This window comes from Wyeomyia smithii, chromosome 2 (genome assembly GCF_029784165.1).
Source record: "Wyeomyia smithii strain HCP4-BCI-WySm-NY-G18 chromosome 2, ASM2978416v1, whole genome shotgun sequence".
Lineage (NCBI taxonomy): Eukaryota > Metazoa > Arthropoda > Insecta > Diptera > Culicidae > Wyeomyia > Wyeomyia smithii.
This window is the reverse complement of record NC_073695.1, coordinates 136,560,345-136,578,688: the sequence shown is the minus strand read 5'-3', so window position 1 is coordinate 136,578,688 and position 18,344 is coordinate 136,560,345. Positions and strand designations below refer to the sequence as shown.

The following is an 18,344-nucleotide window of genomic DNA, read 5'->3' as shown; positions in this document are numbered from 1 at the left end:
TGATTCAAAACATGGATTTTCTACAAAAAAATATTTGGGAATATTAAAGAAACAACGAACATTTTATTGAAAGAAAAATCACATGTCATCGTTTGAATTTTGATTTGGATGCGACTTGAGCTTATGCTTAAAAAGTTAAAGTTTTGCATGTATTATATGTTTTTCAAAAACAAAAATCACAGAGAGTATTTTAAGGTGTTTCTTTGTATGCAGAAAATCATCTTCAAAAATGCTTCGAACATACGTAGTTTTTTGAGTAATATGTCAGCCTTTAGTAAAAAGAGACGTGTTATTTTTTCTCAAATGTCTTTCCTGAACATTAACTAACATTTTATTGGAAAACAATCACATATCATAGCTTTTGAATTTTGATTTGCAGACAAATTAAGCCTAAATATTCATGATTTTGCACGTTTTACTTAGTTTTGTGAATGATACCTACATTTTCAGTAATCAGATACCTAACATTTCTTCTCAAATTTCATTCCTGAACATTAACAATCATTTCATTGAAAAAAAAAACACATGTCATCGCTTTGAATTATGATTTAGAGACAAACTAAGCCTGAAAATCTTGGTTTTGCATTTTTCACGTAGATTTATTAAAATTATTTAAATTTCAAATGATCAGGTACTTATTATTTTCCCTTAATTTCATTTTAAAAAAATCACAGATCATAGATTCGAATTTTGATTTAGAAGCAGAATTCAGTATGAAAAGTCATGATTTCGCATGTTTCACGTAGTTTTGTGATTATTATCTCGAATTGTAGTAATCAAATACCTGTTATTTTTACTCGAATGTTTTTCTTGAACATCAACGAACTTTTCAATGAAAAAAAAATATATGTCTTCTCTTTGAGACGAATTGAGTATAAAAAGTCATAATTTTGCATGTCTTACGTAGTTTTGTGAATAATATTCCAAGTTTTAGTAATTAGCTATTAATTATTTTTCCTCGAATGTCGTTTCCTGAACATTAACAAACATTTTAATGAAAAAAGGATCTCATGTCATCGCTTTGAATTTTGGTTTAGAGGTAAATTTAGCACAAAAAGTCACAATTTTGCATGTTTTACGTAATTTGGTGAATAATATCTCAAGTTTTAGTAATCAGATACTAATTTTTTTCTCGAATGTCTTTCCTTAACATTAGAAACATTTCAATGAATGAAGAACCACATGTCATCGCTTCGAATTTTGATTTAGTGGTAAATTCAGTATAAAAAGTCACAATTTTGCATGTTTCACGTAGTTTTTTGAATAACATCTCAAGTTTTAGTAATCAGATAACAATTATTTTCTCTCGAATGTCTTTCCTGAACGTAACAAACATTTTCATGAAAAAAGAATCACATGTCATCGCTTTGAATTTTGATTTAGAGGCTAATTTAGCTTGAAAAGTCATAATTTTGCATGTTTTACGTAGTTTTGTGAATAATTTCTCAAATTGTAGTAATCAGATACTAATTATTTTTCCTCAAATGTCATTCCTGAACATTAACAAACATTTTCATGAAAAAAGAATCACATGTCATCGCTTTGAATTTTGATTTAGAGGCAAATTCAGCTTGAAAAGTCATAATTTTGCATGTTTTACGTAGTTTTGTGAATAATATCTCAAGGTTTCGTAATCAGATACTAATTATTTTTCCTCGAATGTCTTTCCTGAACATCAGCGAACATATACTGTACACCACAGAGACGGAGGGAATAATATCAATAAGATCAAGCGTTACGGAATTCCATTTTTATATAGTAGAAGATATATATATATATATATATATATATATATATATATATATATATATATATATATATATATATATATATATATATATATATTTATATACATACACACTTAATAAAAAAACTCGTTCGGTAATATTTTTTACAATAATCCATCGGTAAAGTGTAATAATACCGGTATTCCGGTAAAAAAGCATTAGATTAACGAGTGTTCTGTAATATCTGCAAGTTTTTCCATAATTCCGTTAATTTTTACCGAAATATTTGCATAATTTTACATTCACGGAAATCTGTATAACTTTTTATCGAACAATCTGTGAAACTGTCGAATCTTAAATGTGGCGGCCATTTTTCTCATACGTGCAACCGTGCAAGACTCGAATGTATCAATAGAAAATATTCAGCAGAAAATATTATATTAGTTAATTTGGTTTTAATTGCTGTCGAGTGTGAACATAATATGGAAAGTGTTTATGATGAGCTGCGAAAACAAGATGTACGAGTCGTTGACATTTTTCGTAAGTAATTTATTTGATTTCGTTCGATTTTAGGTGGTACCGGTAGGGTCATTCATAACCTGCTTTTTCTGCCATGCAAAAGTTCCGGGTTACATCTCTGTTTTACACCGGCATGTCAACCAACACATTGCAAATAATGATTTTGATTCGTCGAACTTATTTTTTGATTGCACTTACCAATGTTGTAATTCACGCTATGGAAGCTTCTACACACTCAAAAGGCATATTCTCGAAAAACATCCGTTGCCCGGTCCAAATATCGATAGCCCACCCCAGAGCCAACCTGTGTTTGAGCTGCCTCTCAATGAACAAATTGAAATCGCTACAGACCCGAAAAAAAATTATGAGATTAGTTCAATCGATGAAATTCGTAAATTAATAAACCTTGGGATTTGTCGTATGGCATCCGATGTTGGTTTGCCACAGACCAAAATCTCCGAGTTCACCAATTTATGTCACCTGTTTGTTGACAACGTTGCCGATTATCTCAGACAAAAAACATCGGACTATTTAAGGTCCAAGCAGCAACCCATTTCTTCAAATGACCCAGAAGAACTACGTAATATCTTTAAAGTTGAAGGACTTTTTGATGAAGTAGACATTGCTGCAAAACAGTTAAAATATCTGAACAAAATTACAGGATCGATGCCAGTTCCAAGAGAACTGCTTCTAAGTCGACGAGAGGACACAAGACACGTGTGACGTCACACCCTGCGAAGAACCCAATGCTCCGTCACGAGCCTTATTATTAAAGTTCAATTTTGTTCCCAGGAGGGCATAGCCTTCTGCTATGCTTTAGTCAGGCGAAACATTTTGTTCCCTTGACAGAGGACCGCGAACGGCTCTGTCAACACTCTATGTATCAACAGATTATGCCATAGGTGACAAAGAACTTCGCGCAGCCTTCTGCTGTGCCACAGGCAAACAAACTCGACCAAAATAAACAAGTTTTGTGTTGTAAACAAAACGCCGCCTGTTCTTTAGCAGTACTAGATTAGGTTAAGATATTAGTAAGGTAAACAGAGAGTGGAGAAAGTCTCTCTCTCTCTGAGCTACCGGTAGGGTATATTTAAGTAGTGATGTACGAAAATAAAGTCAGTTACTCCACGTTAATCTTGTGGTTTGATTCCGCGCCAAATGCGCGTACAGGGATATTTAGTAGAAGAATTCCCTGGTAGGTTATACCCTACATGAGTGGTGACAGCTAAAGAAAAACAAACGCCAGTTCTGACTGAGTGGATATAAAGACCGAGTGGACTTAAAATTCAATTAGAAAATCGTGAGGATAGGAGTACACACATTTGGTGACAGGCGGTTCGGGAAAAGAACCCTGCAAGGACATTCGTGGTTAACGCATTTGGTGACAAGCGGTCGTCCCACGCCGGAAACTGATGTTAATAAGTATCAAGTGAGCATTTTCTGTGTTTTGAACGGTTTGTTGAATGCGCATACGGTTATCGGGTCTGTCGGTTTGATAAAACGGTGAACAATTACAGTGTTTTTGCAAGGAATTAATTCTAAATCCATCTTTCAATAAGTGTTAAAAAAAAACGGAAAATACTAAAAGTGTCCTATTGTGTTTTTTTATGTCTTAAGTGAAGAAGACCAAAAAGACCAGAAGAAGACCAATTAGCCAGTTAATGATAACGGCCGGGAAAAAAAAGAAACACATGCAGTAAGTGACTTATTAACATCTCTACGGCCTCTCCATATTGGAACAGCCAGACATATTGGAATAGCCAGACAACTATCGTATTAAGAAGGTGCCGAAGTTAAGTAGTGGAAATTGAAGTAGAGATGTCAACGACGATGACCGGCTCTGTTCCAAGGATACTCGGGTGAGTGAGTCTTTTCCTTTTTTTACTGTGCGGCATATTGCAAGAGCTGAATAGAGTTGTTTTTTATAAAAAAAAAATGCGGGTGTAATTTCCCCCAGAAGCACTTAGTAAGAAAAAATTAAAGTTTAAATAATTTCGACATGCAATATTCAAATTGAATGGCTGTCCAATGAACACGTAATATATCGTTCAACGAAAGAGAATTTATGAAATAATTCAGTCAAGTATAGGCCATTACGGAGCTAGTGACGATAGGAGAGAACGACGGGAAGACACACATTAAGAAGCATAAGTGACCTCCGACACTACATTAGGTGAAATACATCGTGTCAGATTATTCCCATAATTAAAACGAGGTTCGTCATTGGGCCATAATTATTTGGATTTACTGGGCCAGTTCGTATAACAATCAATCCACGCCGCTGCTACGCGGGTGATTTTATTTTTTCAAATAGCAAGCAATAAAGCTCTCGGCACAACAAAGTGCACGCTAGCGGTTCTCGTTCACTTGCCCAACAATTGAAGCGGCAAACCGGGAGGCAAACTAACTGAGCGAGAGAGACACGCGCTAGTAGCAGTATTCAACTGCGCGAGGGTCTTGTTTTGTTTTTCCTCTCTTTAAGCACATAAAGTTGCAGCGCTCACCAAGTCGTGGGGCATTCGCGGGTATCAACAATACTCAACGACGTTTGTTGGTCAAGCCTGCGGTTCCAAAGTCAAGGTGACACAGGTGGAGTAACAAAAAAGTAAAATATACACAACAAAGGCCTAGGTCAATATTGAGGACGTGGAAATTTCATACCAGGAGCTAAGCGTCGCGAATGGGCGGGGCATATGTGATATATGTTGACAAATACGAGACAATTTTAATGGCCGCCGTAGCCACATAAGCAAAAAAAAAAGGAGATAAAGATAAACGTTGAAGCTTTGACACCAAATGGTTCGAACCTTGGTGTCCAGATTTTTGATGGCGCGACAAAGAAATTAGAGTCGGTCACGCTAAGTTATCACATCTGGTCAACAGAATCGTTAGTGATACCTAAGAAGAGGAGGAAGGCTACATAAGCCTTTAGAATCATATAGTTTTTAATTCGGAGTACCTTTTATCGTTTTTTAAGGAATATATGGAAACTTTACATTCATAATGGATTACGTTTTTCCAGAAAGAGATGCCATGCAGTGCATCCCAGAATATGATGGATCGCTAGACGAACTAGAAGCGTTCGTTTATCGTATCGAGCATTTTGCTCGGGAGATACCAGAAGGAGTACCACACGCTCCACTGGTTTATATTATTCTATTAAAACTAAAAGGCAGAGCTGCTGCCGCAATACATAGAATTAACGCAAACGCTTGGCCACAGGTTAAGCAGAATTTATTAAAGGAATTTGGGGATATTATACGCATCGGGGCAGTTATAAATCAAGTAGAAACATTGAAACAGGAAGCCAATGAGACCTTTCCTGATTATAAGAAGAGGATATTGAAAATTAAGGAGCAAATCGACTCTAACGAAACTAATTGTACGAAGTCATGCATTATAGTTAGTCTTCGATTACATTTTATGGCGGGGTTGTGTGACACCGCATTGAAAGAAGCTGCTCAAGGTAAACGAGCATTGAAGTTAGAAGAGCTGCTAGGCGACTTAGAGGATTACTACCATGAGCGTAATCACATCTCGGAAATAGAAAATAGAATACAGGGCCTAGAATTGGTCAAAAGACAGCGCGATGCGCTTAGACAATTTAATAGTAGCAGAAATATTTTTACAATTAATCACAAAGACGCTGACTAGAGCAACAGCCGTCTTGAAAGAAATGAATATTATAATTACAAAAATAGGGATGGAATAATTTACAAGCAAAACAATTATAACAATATATGTGGATCTAGCGACGGTAATCGATCCAAATTCAATTATCGCACAGCGCGTTCATACCGGCGGAGCCAAGGGGACTACGCCCATGCTTGGAAATATAATTATTATGGTCAAAATCGACCAATTGATAGGAGATACAGGAATTCGTATACCCGGATGCCTCAGAAAATGCTTATGGTAGCCAACATTAATGAAAGAAGTAGTAATTTTCAAAAAGAAGGTATTTTGGATCCTGTTGCACGGGAGTATTTTAACGAGGATTTAGCAGAAATTTGCGAAGATGTTGACTGGCGGAGATGTACCGATGAACCCAGCAACATAGAAATAGCCGATTGGAGGACCGCATGCAATCACATAAGAGACAACAGTGCTTGTGTGGCTAAGCGAGTATATTACGATGTCAGAGGGTACTTAATGCTAACCCTACTGGCTAGGCAGAATGTCAAATTTACGTTGAACCTGATCTTAGATACAGGTGCATGTGCGAATATAATTAATGCACGCATTGTAAACCTTTTGAATGTACCGGTAAATACACAGGATGTAACCACTTTTGGAGGTATCGGCCGAAACATTGTGCGAACCTCAGGTACAATTACATTGGATTTAATAGTCGGAGACTTTTTGATCCCGACGCAATTTCATATACTAGAAAATTTGCCAAGCGACGGTTTAATCGGAGCAGAATTCTTTAAAAAACCACACCCAGCAAATTGGGAATAATTTTGATTACATCGTGTTCAAAAAACACGGTAACAGAAGTCCGGACGACTTGAGTTCGTGGAGTATGCCCAAAAAGAAAGTCCTTAGTCGACTTGTTTATGTGGCAGCCAGAAATAGAGTTATGGTGCAGAACGAGTTGCGAAATACTAGCAACACAGCCCGCAATGAGGCTGACGTAGACAATAACGAAATAAATAGAGAGCACCAAACATATCGGGATGAAGAGCCGAAGAACAATTTTCTTGACTCGAAGAATACTATAATGCCCGAGTTAGACCTAGACTCGAGACTTGACTATGACCTGTTGGAGCACAAGCTAACACCAGAGTCAAAAGGTATTGCAAGAATTGAAAAACTAAGGCAAGTGTTAAATTTGGCGCACTTGCCTGAGAGGGAATTCAAGACAGTAAAGAATATGGTTGAAAGCTATGCAGAAATTTTCTTTTTCGAAGGCGACAGGTTAACCACTACTGACGCCGCCGTACACACGATTGAAACTTCATCGGAAGTGCCTATCAATAAACGGCAATATAGATTTCCGGAGGCCACAAAACGGCACATCAATAAAGAAATCGATGAAATGAGGGCGCAGGGTATTATTAGACCCAGCACTAGTCCCTGGAATGCACCGGTGTATTGTGTACCACAGAAACCGGATGCTGACGGCAATAAGAGATACCGAATTGTGGTGGACTTCAGGTCATTGAACGAAGTTACCAAGCCATTTGTATACCCAATACCTCTTATAAATAAGATATTGGATAATGTTGGAGGAGCAAAATATTTCTCCTCAATTGATTTGAAATCGGGTTTCTACCAAGTCCCACCGAGATGCGGCTAAAACGGCGTTTTCCACTCCTAAAGGCCACTTCGAATTTACACGAATGCCGATGGGGTTAAAAAACAGTCCCTCAACATTCCAAAAACTTATGAATACTGTTCTTTTTGAGATAGGGGACGTGAAAGCATTTGTCTACCTCGATGATATTATAGTTTTCGGTGACACTATCACCGACCATAATGATAGCTTGCGCAAAGTATTACAAGCTTTGCGTAAACATAATTTGAAAATAGAACCGTCTAAGTGTCAGTTTCTGAAAAAAGAACTAGAGTATTTGGGTCATGTCGTTAATGAAGAAGGCATAAAACCCACCAATGCAAATATTCAGGCCATACAGAGCCTTAAGCCACCCACTAACGTGAAAGGTATGAGATCGTTTTTGGGCACAGTGAATTTTTACGGGAAATTTATCCCTAATGTCGCAGAAAAACGCAGACCGCTGAACGATTTATTGAAAAAAGACGCTAAATTTGTGTGGGGAAAAGAATGCCAGGAAGCGTTCGAATTCCTTAGAAACGCGTTGAATACAGAGCCAGTTTTGGTCCGGCCAGATTATCAAGACACTTTTGTTATTACGACAGACGCTAGCAATTATGCTATTAGGGCCGTCCTGTCAAACGAAATATCCATGCACCGGCCGATTGCATTCGCGAGTCGTGCACTTGTAGGTGCGGAGACGCGATACCATATTATAGAAAAGGAGCTGCTGGCAATTGTATGGGCCGTAGAATACTTCAAGCATTATATTTTTGGCCAGAGGTTCATTGTATATACGGACCATAGGCCACTAATTGCGATCTGGAGACTCAAAGAGACGTCTCCAACGCTGACAAGGTTAAGACTGAAGCTGCAGGGTTTGGAGTGCAGCATCAGGTATAAACAAGGGAGTGAGAACATAGTCGCCGACTTTCTATCACGACTGTCCGATGGGACGTGTCAGGGGCAAGAAAGTGCACCCCACAGGCAGATAGCCATGATTACGCGTCGGCAGAAGCGCCTACAAGAGCAGCAACAAGACGCACAGGACAAACTAAATGACACTATACAGGATTTTAATGCCATAGACGTAGCGGACGTCACAAATGGTGGGTAGGAGCAGCGACTCGTCAGTGTTTCGTATGACGACTTTCTGCAGGAAGTAACTCGGGATCAAATCCCCAGCGAGACGGTGGTAGTCTCGAAAAAAATCGTTGATCAAAGAAAAATTGAAACACGGTTCGTGATTTTGAATAGCCGGACCGCGTACAGAGAACTCAAGACGTTATACGACCTACCACACGGGTTGAGAGATTACACGACGGGTGACGCACTGATATTGAAAAATGAGAATACGGCCGGGATCATATTGAACGGCAGCGAAAACTCGTTAATAGATTGTCGTAAGTTTTTTGATCAACTTGTAAGCCAGTTTGAGACTGGCCTGGAAGCATTAAGGGAAGCCGAAGCGGTGCATGTGATTTCATTTAGAAAAATTAAACAGAGAGAAATAATACAAATATTGCAATTTTTGGGGGGAAACTTAAGAAACAAATTATGCTTTACAACGCCGATGGCGAGCGCACGCCAGTTGCGCCGGATCAGGTGGAAGTTGTGTTAAAGGAATTTCATGACGCGCCCTTGGGAGGACACGTCGGAGCGCGGCGAATGCGCCAGAGGATCGGAACACTGTTCGAGTGGCCGAATATGAGATGGGATATTGAAAATTATGTTCGGCAGTGCGATTCCTGCCAGAAGAACAAGATTGGAAGGTCGAACAGGATCCCAATGCAGATCACGACGACTGCGTCAGAACCGTTTGAGAAATTGTATATGGATATCGCGGTGTTACCCGAATCCGACTTAGGAAATCGTTATGGTCTGGTCATGCAGGACGACCTAACTAGATATTTAACTGTCGCACCTATGGAAAACCAAGAAAGCCAGACGGTAGCGAGGACTTTTATGGAGAATTATATTTGCAAATTTGGCGTACCGTTGGAGTTAGTTACAGATAACGGTGCGAATTTTGTAAGCGCACTCATGAAAGATGTGTGCAAAATTTTGAAAATTAAGAAAATAACGACGAGTCCGTACCACCCACAAGCAAATCTGGTGGGAAGATCTAATCGGGAGTTAAAAACTTACCTAAGGCAATTTATTGGCGGAAAACCGCAAACGTGGGATAAATTACTCCCATTTTTTGCGTTTCAGTATAATACTTCAGTAAACTCATCAACGGGGTACACCCCTTTCGAATTGTTGTATGGACGTACAGTACGCATTCCCACCTCCATTTACAAGCGGAATGGAGTGGACAATTTGACATATGATACATATACACAAGAGATGAAAAAAATATTTTTTGACCTCCACGCAAACGCGAAGGCCAACCTAAAGGATTCAAAAGAAAAGCGCAAGCAAGTTTATGACAGAAAGGCAAATGAATGGCAGCCCATGTATGGCGATTTAGTTTTAGTGAAATCAGTCCCGACAGGACCAGGTCAGAAGCTCCAGAATATGTGGAGAGGACCTTATGAAGTAGTGGAATTCCCAAGTGAAATGACCACAGTAATCAAAAACGGGAACCGTCTAGAGAAAGTTCATAATAACCGACTTAAACGATATTATGACTGATTATATGAATTTCAGTTGACGGCAGAGTATGTTTATTGGAATACGATAGTGGATGTTATAAGTTACGACAGCGCAAGCACCTAAAGCTGTATGAAAAAGTATACTGAAATAAAATGGCGTGAAGAAATACGAGAAGTCACCGAAATTATGGAAAGCCTTTGATGGACAAGTGTCAAAAGGGGCGTGACGTTTACTTAGGGAAAGACGTGGTTGAATTTATAGACAAAAAAATAACCTATCGTGTGGAAACACGGAAAACAGAAGTAAATAATACATAGGGAACGTTTTTATATAAAATGCAAATTTAGCATGGGATAAATGTTCGTTGTGTATCGTCAACCAGTACGGACGTGTTTTAATTAGCTCTCGGCCACGCGCGAATTTAAATTTTTGTTTTTTGTTTACATTCTTTTTTCGCTTGTAGGTGCTTTTGTGCCAGTAAGTCAACTCAAGCTCCGCGCGAGTAAGTTTGTGCGTTATTTACACTTTTTTTGTAAACATGACATCGTTAGTTAGTGGAAACTGTGTGGTGTGCGGTTTTGGGTCTTCGGACAACCGGAACTTATGGAAGTGTGAGGGGTGTTCCCTACGATTCCATGCCGCGTGCGCAGGTGTTCAACGAAACAAGGAAGACCAGATTAGGTCCTACATGATGCCAGCCTGCAATGATTGCCAGGAGCGAATCGCGATGGAATTAAATTTTCGTCACCTGGTGCACCAGCAGGCTCTTCTTGCTGACTCAGTGAAAAAGCATAGCGACGCAATACAAAAATCGACGTCGACATTGCAGAAAATTGGAATCGTTCAAGAGGCACTCGAACGACAAGAAACTCTATTCGATGAACTAAAACAGGAGCTTTCGTTTGTTAAAAAAGTGAACTCTCCTACAAAAGTAGTGAGACAAATCAATAACCACGTGACGACACTTTTCGACGATGCTATAACTTCCGCTAAAGTTAACATGACTGAGTCGCTTGGGATACTTAGCAACTCGATTACAAATAAGCTGACCAGTCATATTGATGAAATAACTAATAAAGTCGACGAACAGCTTGAAGCTGTTAATGAAAATTTGATCGATGTGGCCACTTCTAAGACTCAATGTAGTGTTCCTGAAATCTTGGAAGAATTTCGAATAATTCGCAGCAGAATTTCTGAGTACACGCCAAGAATGATGCCCATCGAAAACAGCATTGGCTATCCAAGTGTGGCAGAGGAAATAACTATGGCCGGCCAGCCTTCAAATGATCTTCCAAACAGTGGATGGCGTTTCCTTGGCTCGAGAAAAGTTTGGAAACAGGACTGGACAGCGTACGATACAAAATTACACCGTATTATGCAGCAGCAAAAACAAGCTGACAAAGCAAGAAACCGGAGGGCCAGAAGACGAAATCATTATAGGCGAAATAATTACAACAGAAACAACAACCCTAGGCATAACCATATCATTCACAACAACAAAAACGATAATAACAACAACTTTGTCAATAACAATAGAAATAACTACAACAGCAACTACTACAATAATAATAACAATTCCAACAACAACCGCAACAATAAGAACTACTTCAACAATAACAACAACAATCAGAACCAGAATCGCAACCTCAACTTTAACAGAAATCTCGATAATAACCATCAAAGTACCAATCGAAACAACTACAACTTCAACACCAATAGTAACCGTAGATATACCAACCACAACCGTCACGTCAACAACAGTTTTTGGAATAATAACAATAGCCCCAACTATAACATGGCCAACAGGCTACAGAATAACGTCACCAACTCCTACAATAATCAACAACACACCAACTTTAATCGTTTCCATGCAAATCAACTGTTACCTCCTGACAGAGTGCTTCTTGCAGCAGCGAAAGACCGATTCTCCAGACCTCAATCTAACTTCATTCCTACGATTCAATTTTAAAGAGGCGAAACTCTTAACCCATACCCGGCGAACGACGAGTTTTCACTTTCTCAACCCCAGATGATCAGCGATCCTGCACACCTTCCTACTTCACAATGCATTGCGTGCTCATCTAGGCACTCGTGTCTTCAACGCAATTGACTCACTCATCAGAGGACCGTTGCTGGTGATAATTTTGTTCAACCTAGAGATGTAGGAAATGACGCGACCTGCTCTGCTCTGGTAAACACTTCTGTTAATAATGACTCTCATTCTTTAGCTTCTACACTCGAACACCCCACCACTACCGAGATCTCTGTATATTGCCAAAATTTTAACCGCATGCGAGGCGCTCACAAAATTAACGAAATTCAAAAAAATGTACTATCCTGTTCATTTTCTGTTATTTTAGCAACCGAAACCAGCTGGGATGAGGGTGTTCGCAGCGAAGAAGTCTTCGGTTGCCGATATAATGTCTATAGAAATGACCGTAACTATCAATTATCTGAAATGAAATCCGGTGGTGGTGTGTTGATTGCGGTGTCAGTAGACTTTAATTCAGCGCTTATCGACACCATTCAGTTTAAAGAGTTCGAACATGTTTGGGTGAAAGCAGAACTAGCAGGAGAGACACACGTATTTGTCTCTGTCTATTTCCCTCCAAATAATGCGCGAAATGAAATCTTTGAAAAGTTTCTTCATGTTGTTGAAAATATTGCATCTAAGCTGTTACCTGAAGTAAAACTCCACATATACGGTACCATAGCATTTTACTTCCTATTATTGGCGAAAATGAAACGCTGCAACTTCTTTTTGATAAAACCTCTAGTCTTGGTCTTAATCAAATAAATCATGTGAAAAATGGACAAAATTGTTATCTAGATCTGTTAATGTCCAACATTAGTGAAGACTTTTGTGTGACGAATTCATTACAACCATTATGGAAGAACGAAGTTTATCATACAGCAATAGAGTTTTCTTTATTTGTGCATGTGAATAAAAGACCTAACGAATATGAATTCGAAGATGTTTTTGACTTTCAGTCAGCAAACTATGATGAATTAAAACATAAACTAAATAGTATCAACTGGCAAGATGTATTGTTTGAAGCCGGAAACGTCGATTCGGCTATAAAAAATTTTTATAACATATTATCTGATTTATTTATTAGCGAAATACCATTGAAAAGAATAAGACGTCATGGCAATTCCAAATACCCAGTCTGGTACAATAGACAAATTAAAAACTTAAAAAACAAAAAACAAAAAGCACATAAAAAATACAAAACTCATAAAAATCGTGATGCTTTAACAACTTATCTTAACATTTGCGGCGAATTAAACGATGCCATTAGTAACGCGTTTGAAGAGTTCACATTAAAGACTGAGCTTGAAATCAAATCCTGTCCAAAATTTTTTTTCAAATATGTTAAATCAAAGTTAAAATCTGAAAATTTTCCTTCAAAAATGCAACTGCATGACAAAGTTGAAGAGAACCCGGCATACATCTCTGATCTATTTGCTGATTTTTTTCAACAAAATTATACAACTGCCTCCGAATCTGATCGTGACTATACATTCTTCACCAACTTTCCTGAGTTTCCCAACTATTTCAATATTGAACATGTCAGCGCACGCGAAATTGAAGATACTTTAAAAGCTCTGGATGCGTCTAAAGGTCCGGGACCAGACGGAATTCCGCCAGCATTCATGAAACATTTAGCTTAAGAGCTAATTTCCCCACTGTTCTTGATTTTCAATATGTCGCTGGAATCCGGTTGCTTCCCGAAATTCTGGAAAAACTCATATCTAGTGCCTGTGTTCAAATCTGGTAAAAAAACCGACATTAGCAACTATCGAGGCATAGCCATTCTTTCCTGTATACCTAAGCTTTTTGAAGCAATAATAAACAAAAAGTTATTCCACCAAATAAAAAATAGAATTACCCCAACGCAACACGGTTTTTTAAAGGGCGCTCAACAACAACTAACTTACTCGAGTTTATTAACTTCTCTTTGAACGCAATGGGTAAAGGTTATTATGTTGAAACCTTATATACTGACTTCAGTAAAGCTTTCGATCGCATTGATATACTTCTGCTTCTCTTCAAGCTACGAAAAATCGGAATTCATCCACAATTACTCAAATGGATTGAATCGTATTTGACAGATCGTCAACAAACAGTCAAATTTAAAGGTAGAATATCGAAACCTATTCAGGTAACCTCAGGAGTTCCTCAAGGCTTTCACTTGGGCCCTCTACTATTTATATTATTTGTAAACGACATTTCCTTTATTCTAAAACATGTAAAAAATTTTATTTATGCCGACGATATTAAACTTTTCATTGAAATTAAAAACGCTGATGATGTAAATATTTTTCGTAACGAGATAAAATATTTTTACATTTGGTGTAAAAAAAGCCTTCTTCAGCTAAACGTTAAAAAATGTAGTTCGATGGCTTTTGGCAGAAAAAGAAACATGCCAAGCAATATGATTTCCTTAGGAGATCAGGTAGTAGAGAAAAGTGAACGAGTTAGGGACCTAGGAGTCATACTCGACTCAAAATTAACATTCACTGATCACTACAATACAATTATTAATAAGCCTAGTAACATGCTCAGTTTTATAAAACGTTTCTGCTATAATTTCCAAGATCCATACACAATAAAAACACTTTATAATTCCTATGTCAGGTCAATTTTCAGAATACTGTAGCATTGTATGGTCTCCGTTTTCTGCAACACATGTAAACAGAATAGAATCAGTGCAAAAACAATTCCTGTTATATGCACTTCGTAATCTACGATGGACGTCATTTCCCCTACCATCATATGACGAACGCTGCAGACTTATTGACATCCAATCAATGAAAGCCCGTCGTGAATTCGCAATGATGTCAATTGTTAACGATATCGTATCTCAACGTGTCGATTCACCCGAAATATTATCAAAACTCAATCTTTATGTACCTTCTAGAAATTTACGAACTCGGACTTTGTTTTCTTTAAATCATCAACGAAACAATTATGCTAAATACGGGCCAATTAATCAAATGATGTTAGTGTATAACCAACACTGTGAAGCAATTGACTTTTCTATGTCGAGAACTAAATTAAAACAATATTTCAACTCAACGCGCAATTTAAATCGATAGAAAACATTCATTGTAATAATCCGTCAAGTGAAGAAATTATTATTCAATTATGTATAAACTCTTTCTTTTTGCTCCCACTAGTATAAATAGCATATAGCATGTAAGTTAGTTTTTAAACATATGTAGTCTACTTTTGTTTGACGAAATAAATAAATAAATAAATAAATAAATAAATAAAATGGACAGAGTACAGATGATCTCGTTAGTGCGAGGCAGACGTAGAAAAAATGGCCAATGGCCCGATAAAAGACGGACGGGAAATAACAATGAGGGCGATTGTAAGGAGTTAAAAGAATTTAGACTAGCATTTGTTTTTGTGTTGTGTAAAATGCAAATGTTAACATGGGAAAAATATATAGTGAATATGAGAACGGGGTTTGATTAATTAAAAATGGCTAATGGCCCAATGAGAGAAGAAAACCGATTAATGAAGTATTGAAGATGACCTAAATAACGAACGACAATAAAACTAGGAGAGACTTGGGACAAGAAGGCTAAACCTTCCAGACGAGGGGACTACTGGCGTCAAAAGATTCCACCTATCTATTGTAAGTTAAGATCGGGCGAGTGGAAACAACGGGAGTGACTACCCGGAACGATTGAGATGAATGCGTATCAGGTGAACGGACAAGGGAGTAGTCAACCCAGTATGAATGGAAGTGCGAAATTTTTCTTTTATTTCCTAACCTTCTTATCTTTCAGGAATCACTAGCAACAGGTAGACGCACCTTCGAAGGGTAGGGAGAGAGGTATTATGCAGACTACTGCATATCAGGAAAAGTGTAAGTAAATGTAAGTATGACGGTATAAAAAAGACACACAAAAAAAAAACTTAACGAAAAACAAGGAAGTCGAGCGGGAAAGATAGAGTTGCAGATGCCTCCGTTCGAGAAAAAGACAAACGACAATGTTCAACAAAGAATACGTTTTGATAAAATGAAGAGAGTCATTCGAGGATAATTATCTGAGCCTGATATGAATGAATCAAGTTATTCGGTAGGACAAATAAGAGTTAATTGAAAAAAAAGAGGTCAGTCGAAAATTGAAAATTGAGTCGATAATTGAAAAAAAGAGGACAGTCGAAAATTGAAAATTGAGTCGATAATTGGAAAAAAGAGGTCAGTCGAAAACCCAAAGTTATTAGAAAAGAAAGTTTTATCACAGTGAATGGTGGGAAGATATTCCAAGTTTAAAAAAAGTTTTCATGAAAACAAAGAGAGTCGATATGAGACTTATATTATTGAAAAAAAGGGGGTTATTTATGTTATATACGGGAAAAAGTTATGAGACAAAGGAAAGAAGATATATAAAGGTAAAACATTTAGTAGGGGAAGACGGTAACCTTATTATCAAATACCGAGAAAAACACGGGCATAGATTGTAAGTAGAAGCGTAGAACAAAAAAAAATAAAATGTAAGAGGCCCGTACGCATGTGAAGTTAATTTTAAACAGCAAGTGGAAAAATTAACGAAAAAAAAAGAAGAAAGAATGGCAAAAAATAAATGCACCACTTGCTAAGTAGGGCAGCTAGCATCTAAGAATTGACAACGAGACGAGTTTCCGATCATCGAAGACGACTGAGGTTAATACAACGGCTGCTGAGATGGGGCATATCATGATGCCCAGTACATCGCGAAAAGGAAAGCAGACGGTTGCGTGGGGAGTTGAACGGCGGGTGTCTATGGTGAAAGATGAAGTGAACAATCCAACCAGCCGTAGCTACGATTTGGCAGACTTCGTACCTGTTCGCATCCTGAACAATAACAGTACACACAAGAGCGTTTCACTGTTGGGGCATTTTGTAAGCCTATCGCGTGACGATTACGCGATCATTGTGTTGGAAAAGACGGCCTTCACTGAGGGGCAGCTGAAAAATCATAAGCGTCAACAAACGAGCACGGTGACGAAAGCTAATTCTGACGACGTCACGACGAACTTGTCGAAAGAACAGTGGAAGTGTACAAAGTAGTGCAACTGGTGTTATAGCAGCCGTCGAAAGAAGTTTTTCCTCATCCACGTCCCAATTGAGGACGGAATTTGTTAATGATACCTACGGAAATTTTTTGTGCGCTGCTGATCCGGAAGTAAATCAAATCAAGGTGACAATCATATATCTCGCTACTGAGAGGCATATTGTGAAATTTTCCACCCAAAAAAGATATTTGGTGGAAGAAACTGCCCAAGATTATCAAACCGTGACATTGCCTCATATACAAAAGGAGCAGCTAAGCTTAGAGTGGCTTTACAATATACTAGAGCATCGGCAAGAGAAGGATCGCATAGTTTTTGAGGATCCGTCAGAGGAAATTGACTTCATATTGCTGCCGGATTTAGAATGGGATGGTAAAACATTGGAACAACTTTATCTACTCGCTTTAGTGCGCCAGCGAGGTATCAAGTCATTGCGGATCTAAACGCTACTCATTTACCATTGCTGAAAAATATTCAAACACGTGGCATTGAAGCAATTAAAACACGTTACGGAATTAACGCTAATCAACTACGAATCTTCATTCACTATCAACCCACATTTTACCACCTACACGTGCATTTCACATATTTGAAGCACGACCCACCGGGTATTTATTGCGAGAAAAGTCACCTTCTAACATCGGTTATTGGGAATGTCGAACTGCTACCAGACCATTACCGGAAAGTGACACTCTCTTGCGTTTTAAGTGAATCTGATAAATTGAACGTCAAATTTGAGGCAGCAAAGAGCGAACTGAGTGAACCAGATGACACCACAACCAACCGATGAGAACCTTATTTGGGAACTCGCCTGCTCTGCAATTATTGTGAATGATTCAACCGACAACGGACTAGGACAACTTAAATTTACTGTTTACGAGACTTTCGACGAAGATGACTGGCTGCCAAATAATGTTCCTGTTGCTGATGCTTTGGACTCGGGACACCCTTTAACAGGCACCATGGAAGCCTCTGACCCCCCCGCCACAGTCGCGCATTGTGCAGATCTTCAACATCGTCATCGTCCCGATCCTGTGGTAGGAGTGCGGGAAGGGGGCTTCCAGCCTGCTGCTTCAGGCATGTATGATTCAATTTCTGAACTATCGGTACCTGATCATCCTTCAAGTTCTAGCATTTCTGATCGCCG

General features: G+C 38.4%; 1 pseudogene; it reads left to right on the top strand.

The window, feature by feature from the left end:
- Positions 1-16,844: 16,844 nt before the first annotated feature.
- LOC129719958 (m7GpppX diphosphatase-like) lies at positions 16,845-17,987 on the top strand (annotated as a pseudogene).
- Positions 17,988-18,344: the final 357 nt, after the last annotated feature.